This window comes from Maylandia zebra, linkage group LG3 (genome assembly GCF_041146795.1).
Source record: "Maylandia zebra isolate NMK-2024a linkage group LG3, Mzebra_GT3a, whole genome shotgun sequence".
Taxonomy (NCBI): domain Eukaryota; kingdom Metazoa; phylum Chordata; class Actinopteri; order Cichliformes; family Cichlidae; genus Maylandia; species Maylandia zebra.
The window spans coordinates 52,383,543-52,409,670 of record NC_135169.1 but is presented as its reverse complement, the minus strand read 5'-3'; the positions used below and the strand labels follow the sequence as shown (position 1 = coordinate 52,409,670).

The 26,128-nt window shown below is 56.9% G+C and overlaps 17 non-coding genes across 17 annotated transcripts; all 17 read right to left on the bottom strand.

The window, feature by feature from the left end:
• Positions 1-1,081: 1,081 nt before the first annotated feature.
• LOC143418036 (5S ribosomal RNA) lies at positions 1,082-1,200 on the bottom strand. Its single transcript, XR_013098184.1, has one exon. It is a non-coding gene; the product is annotated as a 5S ribosomal RNA (ribosomal RNA).
• Positions 1,201-2,335: 1,135 nt separating this feature from the next.
• LOC143417389 (5S ribosomal RNA) lies at positions 2,336-2,454 on the bottom strand. The gene has a single exon (XR_013097610.1). It is a non-coding gene; the product is annotated as a 5S ribosomal RNA (ribosomal RNA).
• A 1,095-nt stretch (positions 2,455-3,549) lies between these two features.
• On the bottom strand, positions 3,550-3,668 carry LOC143417781 (5S ribosomal RNA). The gene has a single exon (XR_013097929.1). It is a non-coding gene; the product is annotated as a 5S ribosomal RNA (ribosomal RNA).
• Positions 3,669-5,822: 2,154 nt separating this feature from the next.
• LOC143417418 (5S ribosomal RNA) lies at positions 5,823-5,941 on the bottom strand. The gene has a single exon (XR_013097639.1). It is a non-coding gene; the product is annotated as a 5S ribosomal RNA (ribosomal RNA).
• A 1,324-nt stretch (positions 5,942-7,265) lies between these two features.
• On the bottom strand, positions 7,266-7,384 carry LOC143418035 (5S ribosomal RNA). Its single transcript, XR_013098183.1, has one exon. It is a non-coding gene; the product is annotated as a 5S ribosomal RNA (ribosomal RNA).
• A 1,134-nt stretch (positions 7,385-8,518) lies between these two features.
• Positions 8,519-8,637, bottom strand: LOC143417257 (5S ribosomal RNA). The gene has a single exon (XR_013097475.1). It is a non-coding gene; the product is annotated as a 5S ribosomal RNA (ribosomal RNA).
• A 1,096-nt stretch (positions 8,638-9,733) lies between these two features.
• Positions 9,734-9,852, bottom strand: LOC143417256 (5S ribosomal RNA). The gene has a single exon (XR_013097474.1). It is a non-coding gene; the product is annotated as a 5S ribosomal RNA (ribosomal RNA).
• A 1,841-nt stretch (positions 9,853-11,693) lies between these two features.
• LOC143417861 (5S ribosomal RNA) lies at positions 11,694-11,812 on the bottom strand. The gene has a single exon (XR_013098008.1). It is a non-coding gene; the product is annotated as a 5S ribosomal RNA (ribosomal RNA).
• Positions 11,813-13,058: 1,246 nt separating this feature from the next.
• On the bottom strand, positions 13,059-13,177 carry LOC143418034 (5S ribosomal RNA). Its single transcript, XR_013098182.1, has one exon. It is a non-coding gene; the product is annotated as a 5S ribosomal RNA (ribosomal RNA).
• A 1,135-nt stretch (positions 13,178-14,312) lies between these two features.
• LOC143417388 (5S ribosomal RNA) lies at positions 14,313-14,431 on the bottom strand. The gene has a single exon (XR_013097609.1). It is a non-coding gene; the product is annotated as a 5S ribosomal RNA (ribosomal RNA).
• Positions 14,432-15,526: 1,095 nt separating this feature from the next.
• On the bottom strand, positions 15,527-15,645 carry LOC143417780 (5S ribosomal RNA). Its single transcript, XR_013097928.1, has one exon. It is a non-coding gene; the product is annotated as a 5S ribosomal RNA (ribosomal RNA).
• A 2,154-nt stretch (positions 15,646-17,799) lies between these two features.
• Positions 17,800-17,918, bottom strand: LOC143417417 (5S ribosomal RNA). The gene has a single exon (XR_013097638.1). It is a non-coding gene; the product is annotated as a 5S ribosomal RNA (ribosomal RNA).
• A 1,324-nt stretch (positions 17,919-19,242) lies between these two features.
• On the bottom strand, positions 19,243-19,361 carry LOC143418032 (5S ribosomal RNA). Its single transcript, XR_013098180.1, has one exon. It is a non-coding gene; the product is annotated as a 5S ribosomal RNA (ribosomal RNA).
• A 1,134-nt stretch (positions 19,362-20,495) lies between these two features.
• On the bottom strand, positions 20,496-20,614 carry LOC143417255 (5S ribosomal RNA). The gene has a single exon (XR_013097473.1). It is a non-coding gene; the product is annotated as a 5S ribosomal RNA (ribosomal RNA).
• Positions 20,615-21,710: 1,096 nt separating this feature from the next.
• On the bottom strand, positions 21,711-21,829 carry LOC143417254 (5S ribosomal RNA). The gene has a single exon (XR_013097472.1). It is a non-coding gene; the product is annotated as a 5S ribosomal RNA (ribosomal RNA).
• A 1,841-nt stretch (positions 21,830-23,670) lies between these two features.
• LOC143417860 (5S ribosomal RNA) lies at positions 23,671-23,789 on the bottom strand. Its single transcript, XR_013098007.1, has one exon. It is a non-coding gene; the product is annotated as a 5S ribosomal RNA (ribosomal RNA).
• A 1,285-nt stretch (positions 23,790-25,074) lies between these two features.
• Positions 25,075-25,193, bottom strand: LOC143418031 (5S ribosomal RNA). The gene has a single exon (XR_013098179.1). It is a non-coding gene; the product is annotated as a 5S ribosomal RNA (ribosomal RNA).
• Positions 25,194-26,128: the final 935 nt, after the last annotated feature.

The window sequence follows — 26,128 nt, the reverse complement described above, 5'->3', positions numbered from 1 at the left end:
CTCTGGAACCAGCACAGGGCCTGGTGTGTTGTACATGGCCACAGCAAGCAGCACAGGGCCAGGTTTGGTGAAGATGGTCTCGGCCAGAAGCACAGGGTCTGGTGTGATATGAGTGGCCTGAGCAAGAGCCACAGGCCCTGGTGTGGTGTAGGTGGCCTCAGCCAGCAGCCACAGGCCCTTGTGTGGTGTAAGTGGCCTCAGCCAGAACCCACAGGCCCTGGTGTGGTGTAAGTGGCCTCAGCCAGTGCCACAGGCCCTGGTGTGGTGTAATTGGCCTCAATAGCAACTAAGGCCCTGGTGTTGTGTATGTGGCCTCAGCCAGCAGCCACAGGCCCTGGTGTGGTGTAAGTGGCCTCAGAAGCAAATAAGGCCCTGGTGTGGTGTAAGTGGCCTCAGCCAGCAGCACAAGGCCTGGTGTGTTGTACATGGCCACAGCAAGCAGCACTGGGCCAGGTTTGGTGAAGATGGCCTTGGCCAGAAGCACAGGGTCTGGTGTGATATGAGTGGCCTGAGCAAGAGCCACAGGCCCTGGTGTGGTGTAAGTGGCCTCAGCCAGAAGCCACAGGCCCTGGTGTGGTGTAGGTGGCCTCAGCCAGCAGCCACAGGCCCTTGTGTGGTGTAAGTGGCCTCAGCCAGCAGCCACAGGCCCTGGTGTGGTGTAAGTGGCCTCAGCCAGCAGCCACAGGCCCTGGTGTGGTGTAAGTGGCCTCAGCCAGCAGCCACAGGCCCTGGTGTGGTGTAAGTGGCCTGAGCAAGAGCCACAGACCCTGGTGTGGTGTAATTGGCCTCAATAGCAACTAAGGCCCTGGTGTGGTGTAGGTGGCCTCAGCCAGCAGCCACAGGCCCTGGTGTGGTGTAAGTGGCCTCAGCCAGCAGCCACAGGCCCTGGTGTGGTGTAAGTGGCCCCAGCCGGTCACTCAGGCCCTGGTGTGGTGTAGGTGGCATCAGCTAGCAGCACAAGACATTGGAAAACAGCCAAAAGCAATGTCGTTAATGTGCCCTCATTAATGGGCAGCTGCTTTTGGTCTTTTAATACACACCTTCTCTGGATCAAAAGCGGTTCAATGACATGAAAATGAAAGGCTTACAGCACCAGGTATTCCAAGGAAGTCTCCCATCCAAGTACTAACCAAGCCCAGCCCTGCTTAGCTTCCGAGATCAGACGAGGTCGGGCGTGCTCAGGGTGGTATGGCCGTAAGCTGCTGGCCCCAGCACAATGTCTCAATTTATGGATTCAACTGATTAGGTGGCAAGTACCTGAAGTTACGAAGACAATCCTATAACCATACCTGCATGTTTGCATAATACCCTAACCCAAAGGCTCAGTTTAGCATTTATCCAACAGCACAGGCCCTGGATTGTTGAAGATGGCCTCAGGAACCAGAACAGGGCCTGGTGTGTTGTACATGGCCACAGCTAGCAGCACAGGGCCTGGTTTGGTGAAGATGGCCTTGGCCAGAAGCACAGGGTCTGGTGTGATATGAGTGGCCTGAGCAAGAGCCACAGGCCCTGGTGTGGAGTAAGTGGCCTGAGCAAGAGCCACAGGCCCTGGTGTGATGTAATTGGCCTCAATAGCAACTAAGGCCCTGGTGTGGTGTATGTGGCCTCAGCCAGGAGCCACAGGCCCTGGTGTGGTGTAAGTGGCCTCAATAGCAACTAAGGCCCTGGTGTGGTGTAAGTGGCCTCAGCCAGCAGCCACAGGCCCTGGTGTGGTGTATGTGGCCTCAGCCAGCAGCCACAGGCCCTGGTGTGGTGTAAGTGGCCTCAGCCAGCAGCCACAGGCCCTGGTGTGGTGTAAGTGGCCTCAATAGCAACTAAGGCCCTGGTGTGGTGTAGGTGGCCTCAGCCAGCAGCCACAGGCCCTGGTGTGGTGTAAGTGGCCTCAGCCAGCAGCCACAGGCCCTTGTGTGGTGTAAGTGGCCTCAGCCAGCAGCCACAGGCCCTGGTGTGGTGTAAGTGGCCTCATCCAGCAGCCACAGGCCCTGGTGTGGTGTAAGTGGCCTGAGCAAGAGCCACAGACCCTGGTGTGGTGTAATTGGCCTCAATAGCAACTAAGGCCCTGGTGTGGTGTAGGTGGCCTCAGCCAGCAGCCACAGGCCCTGGTGTGGTGTAAGTGGCCTCAGCCAGCAGCCACAGGCCCTGATGTGGTGTAAGTGGCCCCAGCCGGTCACTCAGGCCCTGGTGTGGTGTAGGTGGCATCAGCTAGCAGCACAAGACATTGGAAAAGAGCCAAAAGCAATGTCGTTAATGTGCCCTCATTAATGGGCAGCTGCTTTTGGTCTTTTAATACACCCCTTCTCTGGATCAAAAGCGGTTCAATGACATGAAAATGAAAGGCTTACAGCACCAGGTATTCCCAGGCAGTCTCCCATCCAAGTACTAACCAAGCCCAGCCCTGCTTAGCTTCCGAGATCAGACGAGGTCAGGCGTGCTCAGGGTGGTATGGCCGTAAGTTGCTGGCCCCAGCACAATGTCTCAATTTATGGATTCAACTGATTAGGTGGCAAGTACCTGAAGTTACGAAGACAATCCTTTAACCATACCTGCATGTTTGCATAATACCCTAACCCAAAGGCTCAGTTTAGCATTTATCTAACAGCACAGGCCCTGGATTGTTGAAGATGGCCTCAGGAACCAGCACAGGGCCTGGTGTGTTGTACATGGCCACAGCTAGCAGCACAGGGCCTGGTTTGGTGAAGATGGCCTCGGCCAGAAGCGCAGGGTCTGGTGTGATGTGAGTGGCCTGAGCAAGAGCCACAGGCCCTGGTGTGGTGTAAGTGGCCTCAGCCAGAAGCCACAGGCACTGGTGTGGTGTAAGTGGCCTCAGCCAGCAGCCACAGGCCCTGGTGTGGTGTAAGTGGCCTCAGCCAGCAGCCACAGGCCCTGGTGTGGTGTAAGTGGCCTCAGCCAGCAGCCACAGGCCCTGGTGTGGTGTAAGTGGCCTCAGCCAGAGCCACAGGCCCTGGTGTGGTGTAAGTGGCCTCAGCCAGTGCCACAGGCCCTGGTGTGGTGTAATTGGCCTCAATCGCAACTAATGCCCTGGTGTGGTGTAGGTGGCCTCAGCCAGCAGCCACAGGCCCTGGTGTGGTGTAAGTGGCCTCAATAGCAACTAATGCCCTGGTGTGGTGTAAGTGGCCTCAGCCAGTGCCACAGGCCCTGGTGTGGTGTAAGTGGCCTGAGCAAGAGCCACAGACCCTGGTGTGGTGTAATTGGCCTCAATAGCAACTAAGGCCCTGGTGTGGTGTAGGTGGCCTCAGCCAGCAGCCACAGGCCCTGGTGTGGTGTAAGTGGCCTCAGCCAGCAGCCACAGGCCCTGGTGTGGTGTAAGTGGCCTCAGCCAGCAGCCACAGGCCCTGATGTGGTGTAAGTGGCCCCAGCCGGTCACTCAGGCCCTGGTGTGGTGTAGGTGGCATCAGCTAGCAGCACAAGACATTGGAAAACAGCCAAAAGCAATGTCGTTAATGTGCCCTCATTAATGGGCAGCTGCTTTTGGTCTTTTAATACACCCCTTCTCTGGATCAAAAGCGGTTCAATGACATGAAAATGAAAGGCTTACAGCACCAGGTATTCCCAGGCAGTCTCCCATCCAAGTACTAACCAAGCCCAGCCCTGCTTAGCTTCCGAGATCAGACGAGGTCGGGCGTGCTCAGGGTGGTATGGCCGTAAGCTGCTGGCCCCAGCACAATGTCTCAATTTATGGATTCAACTGATTAGGTGGCAAGTACCTGAAGTTACGAAGACAATCCTTTAACCATACCTGCATGTTTGCATAATACCCTAACCCAAAGGCTCAGTTTAGCATTTATCTAACAGCACAGGCCCTGGATTGTTGAAGATGGCCTCAGGAACCAGCACAGGGCCTGGTGTGTTGTACATGGCCACAGCTAGCAGCACAGGGCCTGGTTTGGTGAAGATGGCCTCGGCCAGAAGCGCAGGGCCTGGTGTGATGTGAGTGGCCTGAGCAAGAGCCACAGGACCTGGTGTGGTGTAAGTGGCCTCAGCCAGAAGCCACAGGCACTGGTGTGGTGTAAGTGCCCTCAGCCAGCAGCCACAGGCCCTGGTGTGGTGTAAGTGGCCTCAGCCAGCAGCCACAGGCCCTGGTGTGGTGTAAGTGGCCTCAGCCAGCAGCCACAGGCCCTGGTGTGGTGTAAGTGGCCTCAGCCAGTGCCACAGGCCCTGGTGTGGTGTAAGTGGCCTGAGCAAGAGTCACAGACCCTGGTGTGGTGTAATTGGCCTCAATAGCAACTAAGGCCCTGGTGTGGTGTAAGTGGCCTCAGCCAGAAGCCACAGGCACTGGTGTGGTGTAAGTGGCCTCAGCCAGCAGCCACAGGCCCTGGTGTGGTGTAAGTGGCCTCAGCCAGCAGCCACAGGCCCTGGTGTGGTGTAAGTGGCCTCAGCCAGAGCCACAGGCCCTGGTGTGGTGTAAGTAGCCTCAGCCAGTGCCACAGGCCCTGGTGTGGTGTAAGTGGCCTGAGCAAGAGCCACAGACCCTGGTGTGGTGTAATTGGCCTCAATAGCAACTAATGCCCTGGTGTGGTGTAGGTGGCCTCAGCCAGCAGCCACAGGCCCTGGTGTGGTGTAAGTGGCCTCAATAGCAACTAATGCCCTGGTGTGGTGTAAGTGGCCTCAGCCAGCAGCCACAGGCCCTGGTGTGGTGTAAGTGGCCTGAGCAAGAGCCACAGACCCTGGTGTGGTGTAATTGGCCTCAATAGCAACTAAGGCCCTGGTGTGGTGTAAGTGGCCTCAGCCAGTGCCACAGGCCCTGGTGTGGAGTAAGTGGCCTCAATAGCAACTAAGGCTCTGGTGTGGTGTATGTGGCCTCAGCCAGCAGCCACAGGCCCTGGTGTGGTGTAAGTGGCCTCAGAAGCAAATAAGACCGTGGTGTGGTGTATGTGGCCTCAGCCAGCAGCCACAGGCCCTGGTGTGGTGTAAGTGGCCTCAATAGCAACTAAGGCCCTGGTGTGGTGTAAGTGGCCTCAGCCAGCAGCCACAGGCCCTGGTGTGGTGTAAGTGGCCTCAGCCAGCAGCCACAGGCCCTGGTGTGGTGTAAGTGGCCTCAGCCAGCAGCCACAGGCCCTGGTGTGGTGTAAGTGGCCTCAGCCAGCAGCCACAGGCCCTGGTGTGGTGTAAGTGGCCTCAGCCAGCAGCCACAGGCCCTGGTGTGGTGTAAGTGGCCTCAGCCAGAGCCACAGGCCCTGGTGTGGTGTAAGTGGCCTCAGCCAGTGCCACAGGCCCTGGTGTGGTGTAAGTGGCCTGAGCAAGAGCCACAGACCCTGGTGTGGTGTAATTGGCCTCAATAGCAACTAATGCCCTGGTGTGGTGTAGGTAGCCTCAGCCAGCAGCCACAGGCCCTGGTGTGGTGTAAGTGGCCTCAATAGCAGCTAATGCCCTGATGTGGTGTAAGTGGCCTCAGCCAGCAGCCACAGGCCCTGGTGTGGTGTAAGTGGCCTGACCAAGAGCCACAGACCCTGGTGTGGTGTAATTGGCCTCAATAGCAACAAAGGCCCTGGTGTGGTGTAGGTGGCCTCAGCCAGCAGCCACAGGCCCTGGTGTGGTGTAAGTGGCCTCAGCCAGCAGCCACAGGCCCTGGTGTGGTGTAAGTGGCCTCAGCCAGCAGCCACAGGCCCTGATGTGGTGTAAGTGGCCCCAGCCGGTCACTCAGTCCCTGGTGTGGTGTAGGTGGCATCAGCTAGCAGCACAAGACATTGGAAAAGAGCCAAAAGCAATGTCGTTAATGTGCCCTCATTAATGGGCAGCTGCTTTTGGTCTTTTAATACACCCCTTCTCTGGATCAAAAGCGGTTCAATGACATGAAAATGAAAGGCTTACAGTACCAGGTATTCCCAGGCAGTCTCCCATCCAAGTACCAACCAAGCCCAGCCCTGCTTAGCTTCCGAGATCAGACGAGGTCGGGCGTGCTCAGGGTGGTATGGCCGTAAGCTGCTGGCCCCAGCACAATGTCTCAATTTATGGATTCAACTGATTAGGTGGCAAGTACCTGAAGTTACGAAGACAATCCTTTAACCATACCTGCATGTTTGCATAATACCCAAATGCTCAGTTTAGCATTTATCTAACAGCACAGGCCCTGGATTGTTGAAGATGGCCTCAGGAACCAGCACAGGGCCTGGTGTGTTGTACATGGCCACAGCTAGCAGCACAGGGCCTGGTTTGGTGAAGATGGTCTCGGCCAGAAGCACAGGGTCTGGTGTGATATGAGTGGCCTGAGCAAGAGCCACAGGCCCTGGTGTGGTGTAGGTGGCCTCAGCCAGCAGCCACAGGCCCTTGTGTGGTGTAAGTGGCCTCAGCCAGAAGCCACAGGCCCTGGTGTGGTGTAAGTGGCCTCAGCCAGTGCCACAGGCCCTGGTGTGGTGTAATTGGCCTCAATAGCAACTAAGGCCCTGGTGTTGTGTATGTGGCCTCAGCCAGCAGCCACAGGCCCTGGTGTGGTGTAAGTGGCCTCAGAAGCAAATAAGGCCCTGGTGTGGTGTAAGTGGCCTCAATAGCAACTAAGGCCCTGGTGTGGTGTAAGTGGCCTCAGCCAGCAGCACAAGGCCTGGTGTGTTGTACATGGCCACAGCAAGCAGCACTGGGCCAGGTTTGGTGAAGATGGCCTTGGCCAGAAGCACAGGGTCTGGTGTGATATGAGTGGCCTGAGCAAGAGCCACAGGCCCTGGTGTGGTGTAAGTGGCCTCAGCCAGAAGCCACAGGCCCTGGTGTGGTGTAGGTGGCCTCAGCCAGCAGCCACAGGCCCTTGTGTGGTGTAAGTGGCCTCAGCCAGCAGCCACAGGCCCTGGTGTGGTGTAAGTGGCCTCAGCCAGCAGCCACAGGCCCTGGTGTGGTGTAAGTGGCCTCAGCCAGCAGCCACAGGCCCTGGTGTGGTGTAAGTGGCCTGAGCAAGAGCCACAGACCCTGGTGTGGTGTAATTGGCCTCAATAGCAACTAAGGCCCTGGTGTGGTGTAGGTGGCCTCAGCCAGCAGCCACAGGCCCTGGTGTGGTGTAAGTGGCCTCAGCCAGCAGCCACAGGCCCTGGTGTGGTGTAAGTGGCCTCAGCCAGAGCCACAGGCCCTGATGTGGTGTAAGTGGCCCCAGCCGGTCACTCAGGCCCTGGTGTGGTGTAGGTGGCATCAGCTAGCAGCACAAGACATTGGAAAAGAGCCAAAAGCAATGTCGTTAATGTGCCCTCATTAATGGGCAGCTGCTTTTGGTCTTTTAATACACACCTTCTCTGGATCAAAAGCGGTTCAATGACATGAAAATGAAAGGCTTACAGCACCAGGTATTCCAAGGAAGTCTCCCATCCAAGTACTAACCAAGCCCAGCCCTGCTTAGCTTCCGAGATCAGACGAGGTCGGGCGTGCTCAGGGTGGTATGGCCGTAAGCTGCTGGCCCCAGCACAATGTCTCAATTTATGGATTCAACTGATTAGGTGGCAAGTACCTGAAGTTACGAAGACAATCCTATAACCATACCTGCATGTTTGCATAATACCCTAACCCAAAGGCTCAGTTTAGCATTTATCCAACAGCACAGGCCCTGGATTGTTGAAGATGGCCTCAGGAACCAGAACAGGGCCTGGTGTGTTGTACATGGCCACAGCTAGCAGCACAGGGCCTGGTTTGGTGAAGATGGCCTTGGCCAGAAGCACAGGGTCTGGTGTGATATGAGTGGCCTGAGCAAGAGCCACAGGCCCTGGTGTGGAGTAAGTGGCCTGAGCAAGAGCCACAGGCCCTGGTGTGGTGTAATTGGCCTCAATAGCAACTAAGGCCCTGGTGTGGTGTATGTGGCCTCAGCCAGCAGCCACAGGCCCTGGTGTGGTGTAAGTGGCCTCAGAAGCAAATAAGGCCCTGGTGTGGTGTATGTGGCCTCAGCCAGGAGCCACAGGCCCTGGTGTGGTGTAAGTGGCCTCAATAGCAACTAAAGCCCTGGTGTGGTGTAAGTGGCCTCAGCCAGCAGCCACAGGCCTTGGTGTGGTGTAAGTCGCCTCAGCCAGAAGCCACAGGCACTGGTGTGGTGTAAGTGGCCTCAGCCAGCAGCCACAGGCCCTGGTGTGGTGTAAGTGGCCTCAGCCAGCAGCCACAGGCCCTGGTGTGGTGTAAGTGGCCTCAGCCAGCAGCCTCAGGCCCTGGTGTGGTGTAAGTGGCCTCAGCCAGTGCCACAGGCCCTGGTGTGGTGTAAGTGGCCTGAGCAAGAGTCACAGACCCTGGTGTGGTGTAATTGGCCTCAATAGCAACTAATGCCCTGGTGTGGTGTAGGTGGCCTCAGCCAGCAGCCACAGGCCCTGGTGTGGTGTAAGTGGCCTCAGCCAGCAGCCACAGGCCCTGATGTGGTGTAAGTGACCCCAGCCGGTCACTCAGTCCCTGGTGTGGTGTAGGTGGCATCAGCTAGCAGCACAAGACATTGGAAAACAGCCAAAAGCAATGTCGTTAATGTGCCCTCATTAATGGGCAGCTGCTTTTGGTCTTTTAATACACCCCTTCTCTGGATCAAAAGCGGTTCAATGACATGAAAATGAAAGGCTTACAGTACCAGGTATTCCCAGGCAGTCTCCCATCCAAGTACTAACCAAGCCCAGCCCTGCTTAGCTTCCGAGATCAGACGAGGTCGGGCGTGCTCAGGGTGGTATGGCCGTAAGCTGCTGGCCCCAGCACAATGTCTCAATTTATGGATTCAACTGATTAGGTGGCAAGTACCTGAAGTTACGAAGACAATCCTATAACCATACCTGCATGTTTGCATAATACCCTAACCCAAAGGCTCAGTTTGGCATTTATCTAACAGCACAGGCCCTGGATTGTTGAACATGGCCTCTGCAACCAGCACAGGGCCTGGTGTGTTGTACATGGTCACAGCAAGCAGCACAGGGCCAGGTTTGGTGAAGATGGCCTCGGCCAGAAGCACAGGGTCTGGTGTGATATGAGTGGCCTGAGCAAGAGCCACAGGCCCTGGTGTGGTGTAAGTGGCCTCAGCCAGAAGCCACAGGCACTGGTGTGGTGTAAGTGGCCTCAGCCAGCAGCCACAGGCCCTGGTGTGGTGTAAGTGGCCTCAGCCAGCAGCCACAGGCCCTGGTGTGGTGTAAGTGGCCTCAGCCAGCAGCCACAGGCCCTGGTGTGGTGTAAGTGGCCTCAGCCAGAGCCACAGGCCCTGGTGTGGTGTAAGTGGCCTCAGCCAGTGCCACAGGCCCTGGTGTGGTGTAAGTGGCCTGAGCAAGAGCCACAGACCCTGGTGTGGTGTAATTGGCCTCAATAGCAACTAATGCCCTGGTGTGGTGTAGGTGGCCTCAGCCAGCAGCCACAGGCCCTGGTGTGGTGTAAGTGGCCTCAATAGCAGCTAATGCCCTGATGTGGTGTAAGTGGCCTCAGCCAGCAGCCACAGGCCCTGGTGTGGTGTAAGTGGCCTGAGCAAGAGCCACAGACCCTGGTGTGGTGTAATTGGCCTCAATAGCAACAAAGGCCCTGGTGTGGTGTAGGTGGCCTCAGCCAGCAGCCACAGGCCCTGGTGTGGTGTAAGTGGCCTCAGCCAGCAGCCACAGGCCCTGGTGTGGTGTAAGTGGCCTCAGCCAGCAGCCACAGGCCCTGGTGTGGTGTAGGTGGCATCAGCTAGCAGCACAAGACATTGGAAAAGAGCCAAAAGCAATGTCGTTAATGTGCCCTCATTAATGGGCAGCTGCTTTTGGTCTTTTAATACACCCCTTCTCTGGATCAAAAGCGGTTCAATGACATGAAAATGAAAGGCTTACAGTACCAGGTATTCCCAGGCAGTCTCCCATCCAAGTACTAACCAAGCCCAGCCCTGCTTAGCTTCCGAGATCAGACGAGGTCGGGCGTGCTCAGGGTGGTATGGCCGTAAGCTGCTGGCCCCAGCACAATGTCTCAATTTATGGATTCAACTGATTAGGTGGCAAGTACCTGAAGTTACGAAGACAATCCTTTAACCATACCTGCATGTTTGCATAATACCCTAACCCAAAGGCTCAGTTTAGCATTTATCTAACAGCACAGGCCCTGGATTGTTGAAGATGGCCTCAGGAACCAGCACAGGGCCTGGTGTGTTGTACATGGCCACAGCTAGCAGCACAGGGCCTGGTTTGGTGAAGATGGCCTCGGCCAGAAGCGCAGGGCCTGGTGTGATGTGAGTGGCCTGAGCAAGAGCCACAGGCCCTGGTGTGGTGTAAGTGGCCTCAGCCAGAAGCCACAGGCACTGGTGTGGTGTAAGTGCCCTCAGCCAGCAGCCACAGGCCCTGGTGTGGTGTAAGTGGCCTCAGCCAGCAGCCACAGGCCCTGGTGTGGTGTAAGTGGCCTCAGCCAGCAGCCACAGGCCCTGGTGTGGTGTAAGTGGCCTCAGCCAGTGCCACAGGCCCTGGTGTGGTGTAAGTGGCCTGAGCAAGAGTCACAGACCCTGGTGTGGTGTAATTGGCCTCAATAGCAACTAAGGCCCTGGTGTGGTGTAAGTGGCCTCAGCCAGAAGCCACAGGCACTGGTGTGGTGTAAGTGGCCTCAGCCAGCAGCCACAGGCCCTGGTGTGGTGTAAGTAGCCTCAGCCAGAGCCACAGGCCCTGGTGTGGTGTAAGTAGCCTCAGCCAGTGCCACAGGCCCTGGTGTGGTGTAAGTGGCCTGAGCAAGAGCCACAGACCCTGGTGTGGTGTAATTGGCCTCAATAGCAACTAATGCTCTGGTGTGGTGTAGGTGGCCTCAGCCAGCAGCCACAGGCCCTGGTGTGGTGTAAGTGGCCTCAATAGCAACTAAGGCCCTGGTGTGGTGTAAGTGGCCTCAGCCAGTGCCACAGGCCCTGGTGTGGTGTAAGTGGCCTCAGCCAGCAGCCACAGGCTCTGGTGTGGTGTAAGTGGCCTGAGCAAGAGCCACAGACCCTGGTGTGGGGTAATTGGCCTCAATAGCAACTAAGGCCCTGGTGTGGTGTAGGTGGCCTCAGCCAGCAGCCACAGGCCCTGGTGTGGTGTAAGTGGCCTCAGCCAGCAGCCACAGGCCCTGGTGTGGTGTAAGTGGCCTCAGAAGCAAATAAGGCCGTGGTGTGTTGTATGTGGCCTCAGCCAGCAGCCACAGGCCCTGGTGTGGTGTAAGTGGCCTCAATAGCAACTAAGGCCCTGGTGTGGTGTAAGTGGCCTCAGCCAGCAGCCACAGGCCTTGGTGTGGTGTAAGTCGCCTCATCCAGCAGCCACAGGCCCTGGTGTGGTGTAAGTGGCCTCAGCCAGAGCCACAGGCCCTGGTGTGGTGTAATTGGCCTCAATAGCAACTAATGCCCTGGTGTGGTGTAAGTGGCCTCAGCCAGCAGCCACAGGCCCTGGTGTGGTGTAAGTGGCCTCAGCCAGCAGCCACAGGCCCTGATGTGGTGTAAGTGGCCGCAGCCGGTCACTCAGGCCCTGGTGTGGTGTAGGTGGCCTCAGGCAGCAGCCACAGGCCTTGGTGTGGTGTAAGTCGCCTCATCCAGCAAATACAGGCCCTGGTGTGGTGTAAGTGGCCTCAGCCAGAGCCACAGGCCCTGATGTGGTGTAAGTGGCCCCAGCCGGTCACTCAGGCCCTGGTGTGGTGTAGGTGGCATCAGCTAGCAGCACAAGACATTGGAAAACAGCCAAAAGCAATGTCGTTAATGTGCCCTCATCAATGGGCAGCTGCTTTTGGTCTTTTAATACACCCCTTCTCTGGATCAAAAGCGGTTCAATGACATGAAAATGAAAGGCTTACAGCACCAGGTATTCCAAGGAAGTCTCCCATCCAAGTACTAACCAAGCCCAGCCCTGCTTAGCTTCCGAGATCAGATGAGGTCGGGCGTGCTCAGGGTGGTATGGCCGTAAGCTGCTGGCCCCAGCACAATGTCTCAATTTATGGATTCAACTGATTAGGTGGCAAGTACCTGAAGTTACGAAGACAATCCTATAACCATACCTGCATGTTTGCATAATACCCTAGGCTCAGTTTGGCATTTATCTAACAGCACAGGCCCTGGATTGTTGAAGATGGCCTCTGGAACCAGCACAGGGCCTGGTGTGTTGTACATGGCCACAGCAAGCAGCACAGGGCCAGGTTTGGTGAAGATGGTCTCGGCCAGAAGCACAGGGTCTGGTGTGATATGAGTGGCCTGAGCAAGAGCCACAGGCCCTGGTGTGGTGTAGGTGGCCTCAGCCAGCAGCCACAGGCCCTTGTGTGGTGTAAGTGGCCTCAGCCAGAACCCACAGGCCCTGGTGTGGTGTAAGTGGCCTCAGCCAGTGCCACAGGCCCTGGTGTGGTGTAATTGGCCTCAATAGCAACTAAGGCCCTGGTGTTGTGTATGTGGCCTCAGCCAGCAGCCACAGGCCCTGGTGTGGTGTAAGTGGCCTCAGAAGCAAATAAGGCCCTGGTGTGGTGTAAGTGGCCTCAGCCAGCAGCACAAGGCCTGGTGTGTTGTACATGGCCACAGCAAGCAGCACTGGGCCAGGTTTGGTGAAGATGGCCTTGGCCAGAAGCACAGGGTCTGGTGTGATATGAGTGGCCTGAGCAAGAGCCACAGGCCCTGGTGTGGTGTAAGTGGCCTCAGCCAGAAGCCACAGGCCCTGGTGTGGTGTAGGTGGCCTCAGCCAGCAGCCACAGGCCCTTGTGTGGTGTAAGTGGCCTCAGCCAGCAGCCACAGGCCCTGGTGTGGTGTAAGTGGCCTCAGCCAGCAGCCACAGGCCCTGGTGTGGTGTAAGTGGCCTCAGCCAGCAGCCACAGGCCCTGGTGTGGTGTAAGTGGCCTGAGCAAGAGCCACAGACCCTGGTGTGGTGTAATTGGCCTCAATAGCAACTAAGGCCCTGGTGTGGTGTAGGTGGCCTCAGCCAGCAGCCACAGGCCCTGGTGTGGTGTAAGTGGCCTCAGCCAGCAGCCACAGGCCCTGGTGTGGTGTAAGTGGCCCCAGCCGGTCACTCAGGCCCTGGTGTGGTGTAGGTGGCATCAGCTAGCAGCACAAGACATTGGAAAACAGCCAAAAGCAATGTCGTTAATGTGCCCTCATTAATGGGCAGCTGCTTTTGGTCTTTTAATACACACCTTCTCTGGATCAAAAGCGGTTCAATGACATGAAAATGAAAGGCTTACAGCACCAGGTATTCCAAGGAAGTCTCCCATCCAAGTACTAACCAAGCCCAGCCCTGCTTAGCTTCCGAGATCAGACGAGGTCGGGCGTGCTCAGGGTGGTATGGCCGTAAGCTGCTGGCCCCAGCACAATGTCTCAATTTATGGATTCAACTGATTAGGTGGCAAGTACCTGAAGTTACGAAGACAATCCTATAACCATACCTGCATGTTTGCATAATACCCTAACCCAAAGGCTCAGTTTAGCATTTATCCAACAGCACAGGCCCTGGATTGTTGAAGATGGCCTCAGGAACCAGAACAGGGCCTGGTGTGTTGTACATGGCCACAGCTAGCAGCACAGGGCCTGGTTTGGTGAAGATGGCCTTGGCCAGAAGCACAGGGTCTGGTGTGATATGAGTGGCCTGAGCAAGAGCCACAGGCCCTGGTGTGGAGTAAGTGGCCTGAGCAAGAGCCACAGGCCCTGGTGTGATGTAATTGGCCTCAATAGCAACTAAGGCCCTGGTGTGGTGTATGTGGCCTCAGCCAGGAGCCACAGGCCCTGGTGTGGTGTAAGTGGCCTCAATAGCAACTAAGGCCCTGGTGTGGTGTAAGTGGCCTCAGCCAGCAGCCACAGGCCCTGGTGTGGTGTATGTGGCCTCAGCCAGCAGCCACAGGCCCTGGTGTGGTGTAAGTGGCCTCAGCCAGCAGCCACAGGCCCTGGTGTGGTGTAAGTGGCCTCAATAGCAACTAAGGCCCTGGTGTGGTGTAGGTGGCCTCAGCCAGCAGCCACAGGCCCTGGTGTGGTGTAAGTGGCCTCAGCCAGCAGCCACAGGCCCTTGTGTGGTGTAAGTGGCCTCAGCCAGCAGCCACAGGCCCTGGTGTGGTGTAAGTGGCCTCATCCAGCAGCCACAGGCCCTGGTGTGGTGTAAGTGGCCTGAGCAAGAGCCACAGACCCTGGTGTGGTGTAATTGGCCTCAATAGCAACTAAGGCCCTGGTGTGGTGTAGGTGGCCTCAGCCAGCAGCCACAGGCCCTGGTGTGGTGTAAGTGGCCTCAGCCAGCAGCCACAGGCCCTGATGTGGTGTAAGTGGCCCCAGCCGGTCACTCAGGCCCTGGTGTGGTGTAGGTGGCATCAGCTAGCAGCACAAGACATTGGAAAAGAGCCAAAAGCAATGTCGTTAATGTGCCCTCATTAATGGGCAGCTGCTTTTGGTCTTTTAATACACCCCTTCTCTGGATCAAAAGCGGTTCAATGACATGAAAATGAAAGGCTTACAGCACCAGGTATTCCCAGGCAGTCTCCCATCCAAGTACTAACCAAGCCCAGCCCTGCTTAGCTTCCGAGATCAGACGAGGTCAGGCGTGCTCAGGGTGGTATGGCCGTAAGTTGCTGGCCCCAGCACAATGTCTCAATTTATGGATTCAACTGATTAGGTGGCAAGTACCTGAAGTTACGAAGACAATCCTTTAACCATACCTGCATGTTTGCATAATACCCTAACCCAAAGGCTCAGTTTAGCATTTATCTAACAGCACAGGCCCTGGATTGTTGAAGATGGCCTCAGGAACCAGCACAGGGCCTGGTGTGTTGTACATGGCCACAGCTAGCAGCACAGGGCCTGGTTTGGTGAAGATGGCCTCGGCCAGAAGCGCAGGGTCTGGTGTGATGTGAGTGGCCTGAGCAAGAGCCACAGGCCCTGGTGTGGTGTAAGTGGCCTCAGCCAGAAGCCACAGGCACTGGTGTGGTGTAAGTGGCCTCAGCCAGCAGCCACAGGCCCTGGTGTGGTGTAAGTGGCCTCAGCCAGCAGCCACAGGCCCTGGTGTGGTGTAAGTGGCCTCAGCCAGCAGCCACAGGCCCTGGTGTGGTGTAAGTGGCCTCAGCCAGAGCCACAGGCCCTGGTGTGGTGTAAGTGGCCTCAGCCAGTGCCACAGGCCCTGGTGTGGTGTAATTGGCCTCAATCGCAACTAATGCCCTGGTGTGGTGTAGGTGGCCTCAGCCAGCAGCCACAGGCCCTGGTGTGGTGTAAGTGGCCTCAATAGCAACTAATGCCCTGGTGTGGTGTAAGTGGCCTCAGCCAGTGCCACAGGCCCTGGTGTGGTGTAAGTGGCCTGAGCAAGAGCCACAGACCCTGGTGTGGTGTAATTGGCCTCAATAGCAACTAAGGCCCTGGTGTGGTGTAGGTGGCCTCAGCCAGCAGCCACAGGCCCTGGTGTGGTGTAAGTGGCCTCAGCCAGCAGCCACAGGCCCTGGTGTGGTGTAAGTGGCCTCAGCCAGCAGCCACAGGCCCTGATGTGGTGTAAGTGGCCCCAGCCGGTCACTCAGGCCCTGGTGTGGTGTAGGTGGCATCAGCTAGCAGCACAAGACATTGGAAAACAGCCAAAAGCAATGTCGTTAATGTGCCCTCATTAATGGGCAGCTGCTTTTGGTCTTTTAATACACCCCTTCTCTGGATCAAAAGCGGTTCAATGACATGAAAATGAAAGGCTTACAGCACCAGGTATTCCCAGGCAGTCTCCCATCCAAGTACTAACCAAGCCCAGCCCTGCTTAGCTTCCGAGATCAGACGAGGTCGGGCGTGCTCAGGGTGGTATGGCCGTAAGCTGCTGGCCCCAGCACAATGTCTCAATTTATGGATTCAACTGATTAGGTGGCAAGTACCTGAAGTTACGAAGACAATCCTTTAACCATACCTGCATGTTTGCATAATACCCTAACCCAAAGGCTCAGTTTAGCATTTATCTAACAGCACAGGCCCTGGATTGTTGAAGATGGCCTCAGGAACCAGCACAGGGCCTGGTGTGTTGTACATGGCCACAGCTAGCAGCACAGGGCCTGGTTTGGTGAAGATGGCCTCGGCCAGAAGCGCAGGGCCTGGTGTGATGTGAGTGGCCTGAGCAAGAGCCACAGGACCTGGTGTGGTGTAAGTGGCCTCAGCCAGAAGCCACAGGCACTGGTGTGGTGTAAGTGCCCTCAGCCAGCAGCCACAGGCCCTGGTGTGGTGTAAGTGGCCTCAGCCAGCAGCCACAGGCCCTGGTGTGGTGTAAGTGGCCTCAGCCAGCAGCCACAGGCCCTGGTGTGGTGTAAGTGGCCTCAGCCAGTGCCACAGGCCCTGGTGTGGTGTAAGTGGCCTGAGCAAGAGTCACAGACCCTGGTGTGGTGTAATTGGCCTCAATAGCAACTAAGGCCCTGGTGTGGTGTAAGTGGCCTCAGCCAGAAGCCACAGGCACTGGTGTGGTGTAAGTGGCCTCAGCCAGCAGCCACAGGCCCTGGTGTGGTGTAAGTGGCCTCAGCCAGCAGCCACAGGCCCTGGTGTGGTGTAAGTGGCCTCAGCCAGAGCCACAGGCCCTGGTGTGGTGTAAGTAGCCTCAGCCAGTGCCACAGGCCCTGGTGTGGTGTAAGTGGCCTGAGCAAGAGCCACAGACCCTGGTGTGGTGTAATTGGCCTCAATAGCAACTAATGCCCTGGTGTGGTGTAGGTGGCCTCAGCCAGCAGCCACAGGCCCTGGTGTGGTGTAAGTGGCCTCAATAGCAACTAATGCCCTGGTGTGGTGTAAGTGGCCTCAGCCAGCAGCCACAGGCCCTGGTGTGGTGTAAGTGGCCTGAGCAAGAGCCACAGACCCTGGTGTGGTGTAATTGGCCTCAATAGCAACTAAGGCCCTGGTGTGGTGTAAGTGGCCTCAGCCAGTGCCACAGGCCCTGGTGTGGAGTAAGTGGCCTCAATAGCAACTAAGGCTCTGGTGTGGTGTATGTGGCCTCAGCCAGCAGCCACAGGCCCTGGTGTGGTGTAAGTGGCCTCAGAAGCAAATAAGACCGTGGTGTGGTGTATGTGGCCTCAGCCAGCAGCCACAGGCCCTGGTGTGGTGTAAGTGGCCTCAATAGCAACTAAGGCCCTGGTGTGGTGTAAGTGGCCTCAGCCAGCAGCCACAGGCCCTGGTGTGGTGTAAGTGGCCTCAGCCAGCAGCCACAGGCCCTGGTGTGGTGTAAGTGGCCTCAGCCAGCAGCCACAGGCCCTGGTGTGGTGTAAGTGGCCTCAGCCAGCAGCCACAGGCCCTGGTGTGGTGTAAGTGGCCTCAGCCAGCAGCCACAGGCCCTGGTGTGGTGTAAGTGGCCTCAGCCAGAGCCACAGGCCCTGGTGTGGTGTAAGTGGCCTCAGCCAGTGCCACAGGCCCTGGTGTGGTGTAAGTGGCCTGAGCAAGAGCCACAGACCCTGGTGTGGTGTAATTGGCCTCAATAGCAACTAATGCCCTGGTGTGGTGTAGGTAGCCTCAGCCAGCAGCCACAGGCCCTGGTGTGGTGTAAGTGGCCTCAATAGCAGCTAATGCCCTGATGTGGTGTAAGTGGCCTCAGCCAGCAGCCACAGGCCCTGGTGTGGTGTAAGTGGCCTGACCAAGAGCCACAGACCCTGGTGTGGTGTAATTGGCCTCAATAGCAACAAAGGCCCTGGTGTGGTGTAGGTGGCCTCAGCCAGCAGCCACAGGCCCTGGTGTGGTGTAAGTGGCCTCAGCCAGCAGCCACAGGCCCTGGTGTGGTGTAAGTGGCCTCAGCCAGCAGCCACAGGCCCTGATGTGGTGTAAGTGGCCCCAGCCGGTCACTCAGTCCCTGGTGTGGTGTAGGTGGCATCAGCTAGCAGCACAAGACATTGGAAAAGAGCCAAAAGCAATGTCGTTAATGTGCCCTCATTAATGGGCAGCTGCTTTTGGTCTTTTAATACACCCCTTCTCTGGATCAAAAGCGGTTCAATGACATGAAAATGAAAGGCTTACAGTACCAGGTATTCCCAGGCAGTCTCCCATCCAAGTACCAACCAAGCCCAGCCCTGCTTAGCTTCCGAGATCAGACGAGGTCGGGCGTGCTCAGGGTGGTATGGCCGTAAGCTGCTGGCCCCAGCACAATGTCTCAATTTATGGATTCAACTGATTAGGTGGCAAGTACCTGAAGTTACGAAGACAATCCTTTAACCATACCTGCATGTTTGCATAATACCCAAATGCTCAGTTTAGCATTTATCTAACAGCACAGGCCCTGGATTGTTGAAGATGGCCTCAGGAACCAGCACAGGGCCTGGTGTGTTGTACATGGCCACAGCTAGCAGCACAGGGCCTGGTTTGGTGAAGATGGTCTCGGCCAGAAGCACAGGGTCTGGTGTGATATGAGTGGCCTGAGCAAGAGCCACAGGCCCTGGTGTGGTGTAGGTGGCCTCAGCCAGCAGCCACAGGCCCTTGTGTGGTGTAAGTGGCCTCAGCCAGAAGCCACAGGCCCTGGTGTGGTGTAAGTGGCCTCAGCCAGTGCCACAGGCCCTGGTGTGGTGTAATTGGCCTCAATAGCAACTAAGGCCCTGGTGTTGTGTATGTGGCCTCAGCCAGCAGCCACAGGCCCTGGTGTGGTGTAAGTGGCCTCAGAAGCAAATAAGGCCCTGGTGTGGTGTAAGTGGCCTCAATAGCAACTAAGGCCCTGGTGTGGTGTAAGTGGCCTCAGCCAGCAGCACAAGGCCTGGTGTGTTGTACATGGCCACAGCAAGCAGCACTGGGCCAGGTTTGGTGAAGATGGCCTTGGCCAGAAGCACAGGGTCTGGTGTGATATGAGTGGCCTGAGCAAGAGCCACAGGCCCTGGTGTGGTGTAAGTGGCCTCAGCCAGAAGCCACAGGCCCTGGTGTGGTGTAGGTGGCCTCAGCCAGCAGCCACAGGCCCTTGTGTGGTGTAAGTGGCCTCAGCCAGCAGCCACAGGCCCTGGTGTGGTGTAAGTGGCCTCAGCCAGCAGCCACAGGCCCTGGTGTGGTGTAAGTGGCCTCAGCCAGCAGCCACAGGCCCTGGTGTGGTGTAAGTGGCCTGAGCAAGAGCCACAGACCCTGGTGTGGTGTAATTGGCCTCAATAGCAACTAAGGCCCTGGTGTGGTGTAGGTGGCCTCAGCCAGCAGCCACAGGCCCTGGTGTGGTGTAAGTGGCCTCAGCCAGCAGCCACAGGCCCTGGTGTGGTGTAAGTGGCCTCAGCCAGAGCCACAGGCCCTGATGTGGTGTAAGTGGCCCCAGCCGGTCACTCAGGCCCTGGTGTGGTGTAGGTGGCATCAGCTAGCAGCACAAGACATTGGAAAAGAGCCAAAAGCAATGTCGTTAATGTGCCCTCATTAATGGGCAGCTGCTTTTGGTCTTTTAATACACACCTTCTCTGGATCAAAAGCGGTTCAATGACATGAAAATGAAAGGCTTACAGCACCAGGTATTCCAAGGAAGTCTCCCATCCAAGTACTAACCAAGCCCAGCCCTGCTTAGCTTCCGAGATCAGACGAGGTCGGGCGTGCTCAGGGTGGTATGGCCGTAAGCTGCTGGCCCCAGCACAATGTCTCAATTTATGGATTCAACTGATTAGGTGGCAAGTACCTGAAGTTACGAAGACAATCCTATAACCATACCTGCATGTTTGCATAATACCCTAACCCAAAGGCTCAGTTTAGCATTTATCCAACAGCACAGGCCCTGGATTGTTGAAGATGGCCTCAGGAACCAGAACAGGGCCTGGTGTGTTGTACATGGCCACAGCTAGCAGCACAGGGCCTGGTTTGGTGAAGATGGCCTTGGCCAGAAGCACAGGGTCTGGTGTGATATGAGTGGCCTGAGCAAGAGCCACAGGCCCTGGTGTGGAGTAAGTGGCCTGAGCAAGAGCCACAGGCCCTGGTGTGGTGTAATTGGCCTCAATAGCAACTAAGGCCCTGGTGTGGTGTATGTGGCCTCAGCCAGCAGCCACAGGCCCTGGTGTGGTGTAAGTGGCCTCAGAAGCAAATAAGGCCCTGGTGTGGTGTATGTGGCCTCAGCCAGGAGCCACAGGCCCTGGTGTGGTGTAAGTGGCCTCAATAGCAACTAAAGCCCTGGTGTGGTGTAAGTGGCCTCAGCCAGCAGCCACAGGCCTTGGTGTGGTGTAAGTCGCCTCAGCCAGAAGCCACAGGCACTGGTGTGGTGTAAGTGGCCTCAGCCAGCAGCCACAGGCCCTGGTGTGGTGTAAGTGGCCTCAGCCAGCAGCCACAGGCCCTGGTGTGGTGTAAGTGGCCTCAGCCAGCAGCCTCAGGCCCTGGTGTGGTGTAAGTGGCCTCAGCCAGTGCCACAGGCCCTGGTGTGGTGTAAGTGGCCTGAGCAAGAGTCACAGACCCTGGTGTGGTGTAATTGGCCTCAATAGCAACTAATGCCCTGGTGTGGTGTAGGTGGCCTCAGCCAGCAGCCACAGGCCCTGGTGTGGTGTAAGTGGCCTCAGCCAGCAGCCACAGGCCCTGATGTGGTGTAAGTGACCCCAGCCGGTCACTCAGTCCCTGGTGTGGTGTAGGTGGCATCAGCTAGCAGCACAAGACATTGGAAAACAGCCAAAAGCAATGTCGTTAATGTGCCCTCATTAATGGGCAGCTGCTTTTGGTCTTTTAATACACCCCTTCTCTGGATCAAAAGCGGTTCAATGACATGAAAATGAAAGGCTTACAGTACCAGGTATTCCCAGGCAGTCTCCCATCCAAGTACTAACCAAGCCCAGCCCTGCTTAGCTTCCGAGATCAGACGAGGTCGGGCGTGCTCAGGGTGGTATGGCCGTAAGCTGCTGGCCCCAGCACAATGTCTCAATTTATGGATTCAACTGATTAGGTGGCAAGTACCTGAAGTTACGAAGACAATCCTATAACCATACCTGCATGTTTGCATAATACCCTAACCCAAAGGCTCAGTTTGGCATTTATCTAACAGCACAGGCCCTGGATTGTTGAACATGGCCTCTGCAACCAGCACAGGGCCTGGTGTGTTGTACATGGTCACAGCAAGCAGCACAGGGCCAGGTTTGGTGAAGATGGCCTCGGCCAGAAGCACAGGGTCTGGTGTGATATGAGTGGCCTGAGCAAGAGCCACAGGCCCTGGTGTGGTGTAAGTGGCCTCAGCCAGAAGCCACAGGCACTGGTGTGGTGTAAGTGGCCTCAGCCAGCAGCCACAGGCCCTGGTGTGGTGTAAGTGGCCTCAGCCAGCAGCCACAGGCCCTGGTGTGGTGTAAGTGGCCTCAGCCAGCAGCCACAGGCCCTGGTGTGGTGTAAGTGGCCTCAGCCAGAGCCACAGGCCCTGGTGTGGTGTAAGTGGCCTCAGCCAGTGCCACAGGCCCTGGTGTGGTGTAAGTGGCCTGAGCAAGAGCCACAGACCCTGGTGTGGTGTAATTGGCCTCAATAGCAACTAATGCCCTGGTGTGGTGTAGGTGGCCTCAGCCAGCAGCCACAGGCCCTGGTGTGGTGTAAGTGGCCTCAATAGCAGCTAATGCCCTGATGTGGTGTAAGTGGCCTCAGCCAGCAGCCACAGGCCCTGGTGTGGTGTAAGTGGCCTGACCAAGAGCCACAGACCCTGGTGTGGTGTAATTGGCCTCAATAGCAACAAAGGCCCTGGTGTGGTGTAGGTGGCCTCAGCCAGCAGCCACAGGCCCTGGTGTGGTGTAAGTGGCCTCAGCCAGCAGCCACAGGCCCTGGTGTGGTGTAAGTGGCCTCAGCCAGCAGCCACAGGCCCTGGTGTGGTGTAGGTGGCATCAGCTAGCAGCACAAGACATTGGAAAAGAGCCAAAAGCAATGTCGTTAATGTGCCCTCATTAATGGGCAGCTGCTTTTGGTCTTTTAATACACCCCTTCTCTGGATCAAAAGCGGTTCAATGACATGAAAATGAAAGGCTTACAGTACCAGGTATTCCCAGGCAGTCTCCCATCCAAGTACTAACCAAGCCCAGCCCTGCTTAGCTTCCGAGATCAGACGAGGTCGGGCGTGCTCAGGGTGGTATGGCCGTAAGCTGCTGGCCCCAGCACAATGTCTCAATTTATGGATTCAACTGATTAGGTGGCAAGTACCTGAAGTTACGAAGACAATCCTTTAACCATACCTGCATGTTTGCATAATACCCTAACCCAAAGGCTCAGTTTAGCATTTATCTAACAGCACAGGCCCTGGATTGTTGAAGATGGCCTCAGGAACCAGCACAGGGCCTGGTGTGTTGTACATGGCCACAGCTAGCAGCACAGGGCCTGGTTTGGTGAAGATGGCCTCGGCCAGAAGCGCAGGGCCTGGTGTGATGTGAGTGGCCTGAGCAAGAGCCACAGGCCCTGGTGTGGTGTAAGTGGCCTCAGCCAGAAGCCACAGGCACTGGTGTGGTGTAAGTGCCCTCAGCCAGCAGCCACAGGCCCTGGTGTGGTGTAAGTGGCCTCAGCCAGCAGCCACAGGCCCTGGTGTGGTGTAAGTGGCCTCAGCCAGCAGCCACAGGCCCTGGTGTGGTGTAAGTGGCCTCAGCCAGTGCCACAGGCCCTGGTGTGGTGTAAGTGGCCTGAGCAAGAGTCACAGACCCTGGTGTGGTGTAATTGGCCTCAATAGCAACTAAGGCCCTGGTGTGGTGTAAGTGGCCTCAGCCAGAAGCCACAGGCACTGGTGTGGTGTAAGTGGCCTCAGCCAGCAGCCACAGGCCCTGGTGTGGTGTAAGTAGCCTCAGCCAGAGCCACAGGCCCTGGTGTGGTGTAAGTAGCCTCAGCCAGTGCCACAGGCCCTGGTGTGGTGTAAGTGGCCTGAGCAAGAGCCACAGACCCTGGTGTGGTGTAATTGGCCTCAATAGCAACTAATGCTCTGGTGTGGTGTAGGTGGCCTCAGCCAGCAGCCACAGGCCCTGGTGTGGTGTAAGTGGCCTCAATAGCAACTAAGGCCCTGGTGTGGTGTAAGTGGCCTCAGCCAGTGCCACAGGCCCTGGTGTGGTGTAAGTGGCCTCAGCCAGCAGCCACAGGCTCTGGTGTGGTGTAGGTGGCCTGAGCAAGAGCCACAGACCCTGGTGTGGGGTAATTGGCCTCAATAGCAACTAAGGCCCTGGTGTGGTGTAGGTGGCCTCAGCCAGCAGCCACAGGCCCTGGTGTGGTGTAAGTGGCCTCAGCCAGCAGCCACAGGCCCTGGTGTGGTGTAAGTGGCCTCAGAAGCAAATAAGGCCGTGGTGTGTTGTATGTGGCCTCAGCCAGCAGCCACAGGCCCTGGTGTGGTGTAAGTGGCCTCAATAGCAACTAAGGCCCTGGTGTGGTGTAAGTGGCCTCAGCCAGCAGCCACAGGCCTTGGTGTGGTGTAAGTCGCCTCATCCAGCAGCCACAGGCCCTGGTGTGGTGTAAGTGGCCTCAGCCAGAGCCACAGGCCCTGGTGTGGTGTAATTGGCCTCAATAGCAACTAATGCCCTGGTGTGGTGTAAGTGGCCTCAGCCAGCAGCCACAGGCCCTGGTGTGGTGTAAGTGGCCTCAGCCAGCAGCCACAGGCCCTGATGTGGTGTAAGTGGCCGCAGCCGGTCACTCAGGCCCTGGTGTGGTGTAGGTGGCCTCAGCCAGCAGCCACAGGCCTTGGTGTGGTGTAAGTCGCCTCATCCAGCAAATACAGGCCCTGGTGTGGTGTAAGTGGCCTCAGCCAGAGCCACAGGCCCTGATGTGGTGTAAGTGGCCCCAGCCGGTCACTCAGGCCCTGGTGTGGTGTAGGTGGCATCAGCTAGCAGCACAAGACATTGGAAAACAGCCAAAAGCAATGTCGTTAATGTGCCCTCATCAATGGGCAGCTGCTTTTGGTCTTTTAATACACCCCTTCTCTGGATCAAAAGCGGTTCAATGACATGAAAATGAAAGGCTTACAGCACCAGGTATTCCAAGGAAGTCTCCCATCCAAGTACTAACCAAGCCCAGCCCTGCTTAGCTTCCGAGATCAGATGAGGTCGGGCGTGCTCAGGGTGGTATGGCCGTAAGCTGCTGGCCCCAGCACAATGTCTCAATTTATGGATTCAACTGATTAGGTGGCAAGTACCTGAAGTTACGAAGACAATCCTATAACCATACCTGCATGTTTGCATAATACCCTAGGCTCAGTTTGGCATTTATCTAACAGCACAGGCCCTGGATTGTTGAAGATGGCCTCTGGAACCAGCACAGGGCCTGGTGTGTTGTACATGGCCACAGCAAGCAGCACAGGGCCAGGTTTGGTGAAGATGGTCTCGGCCAGAAGCACAGGGTCTGGTGTGATATGAGTGGCCTGAGCAAGAGCCACAGGCCCTGGTGTGGTGTAGGTGGCCTCAGCCAGCAGCCACAGGCCCTTGTGTGTTGTAAGTGGCCTCAGCCAGAACCCACAGGCCCTGGTGTGGTGTAAGTGGCCTCAGCCAGTGCCACAGGCCCTGGTGTGGTGTAATTGGCCTCAATAGCAACTAAGGCCCTGGTGTTGTGTATGTGGCCTCAGCCAGCAGCCACAGGCCCTGGTGTGGTGTAAGTGGCCTCAGAAGCAAATAAGGCCCTGGTGTGGTGTAAGTGGCCTCAGCCAGCAGCACAAGGCCTGGTGTGTTGTACATGGCCACAGCAAGCAGCACTGGGCCAGGTTTGGTGAAGATGGCCTTGGCCAGAAGCACAGGGTCTGGTGTGATATGAGTGGCCTGAGCAAGAGCCACAGGCCCTGGTGTGGTGTAAGTGGCCTCAGCCAGAAGCCACAGGCCCTGGTGTGGTGTAGGTGGCCTCAGCCAGCAGCCACAGGCCCTTGTGTGGTGTAAGTGGCCTCAGCCAGCAGCCACAGGCCCTGGTGTGGTGTAAGTGGCCTCAGCCAGCAGCCACAGGCCCTGGTGTGGTGTAAGTGGCCTCAGCCAGCAGCCACAGGCCCTGGTGTGGTGTAAGTGGCCTGAGCAAGAGCCACAGACCCTGGTGTGGTGTAATTGGCCTCAATAGCAACTAAGGCCCTGGTGTGGTGTAGGTGGCCTCAGCCAGCAGCCACAGGCCCTGGTGTGGTGTAAGTGGCCTCAGCCAGCAGCCACAGGCCCTGGTGTGGTGTAAGTGGCCTCAGCCAGAGCCACAGGCCCTGATGTGGTGTAAGTGGCCCCAGCCGGTCACTCAGGCCCTGGTGTGGTGTAGGTGGCATCAGCTAGCAGCACAAGACATTGGAAAACAGCCAAAAGCAATGTCGTTAATGTGCCCTCATTAATGGGCAGCTGCTTTTGGTCTTTTAATACACACCTTCTCTGGATCAAAAGCGGTTCAATGACATGAAAATGAAAGGCTTACAGCACCAGGTATTCCAAGGAAGTCTCCCATCCAAGTACTAACCAAGCCCAGCCCTGCTTAGCTTCCGAGATCAGACGAGGTCGGGCGTGCTCAGGGTGGTATGGCCGTAAGCTGCTGGCCCCAGCACAATGTCTCAATTTATGGATTCAACTGATTAGGTGGCAAGTACCTGAAGTTACGAAGACAATCCTATAACCATACCTGCATGTTTGCATAATACCCTAACCCAAAGGCTCAGTTTAGCATTTATCCAACAGCACAGGCCCTGGATTGTTGAAGATGGCCTCAGGAACCAGAACAGGGCCTGGTGTGTTGTACATGGCCACAGCTAGCAGCACAGGGCCTGGTTTGGTGAAGATGGCCTTGGCCAGAAGCACAGGGTCTGGTGTGATATGAGTGGCCTGAGCAAGAGCCACAGGCCCTGGTGTGGAGTAAGTGGCCTGAGCAAGAGCCACAGGCCCTGGTGTGATGTAATTGGCCTCAATAGCAACTAAGGCCCTGGTGTGGTGTATGTGGCCTCAGCCAGGAGCCACAGGCCCTGGTGTGGTGTAAGTGGCCTCAATAGCAACTAAGGCCCTGGTGTGGTGTAAGTGGCCTCAGCCAGCAGCCACAGGCCCTGGTGTGGTGTATGTGGCCTCAGCCAGCAGCCACAGGCCCTGGTGTGGTGTAAGTGGCCTCAGCCAGCAGCCACAGGCCCTGGTGTGGTGTAAGTGGCCTCAATAGCAACTAAGGCCCTGGTGTGGTGTAGGTGGCCTCAGCCAGCAGCCACAGGCCCTGGTGTGGTGTAAGTGGCCTCAGCCAGCAGCCACAGGCCCTTGTGTGGTGTAAGTGGCCTCAGCCAGCAGCCACAGGCCCTGGTGTGGTGTAAGTGGCCTCATCCAGCAGCCACAGGCCCTGGTGTGGTGTAAGTGGCCTGAGCAAGAGCCACAGACCCTGGTGTGGTGTAATTGGCCTCAATAGCAACTAAGGCCCTGGTGTGGTGTAGGTGGCCTCAGCCAGCAGCCACAGGCCCTGGTGTGGTGTAAGTGGCCTCAGCCAGCAGCCACA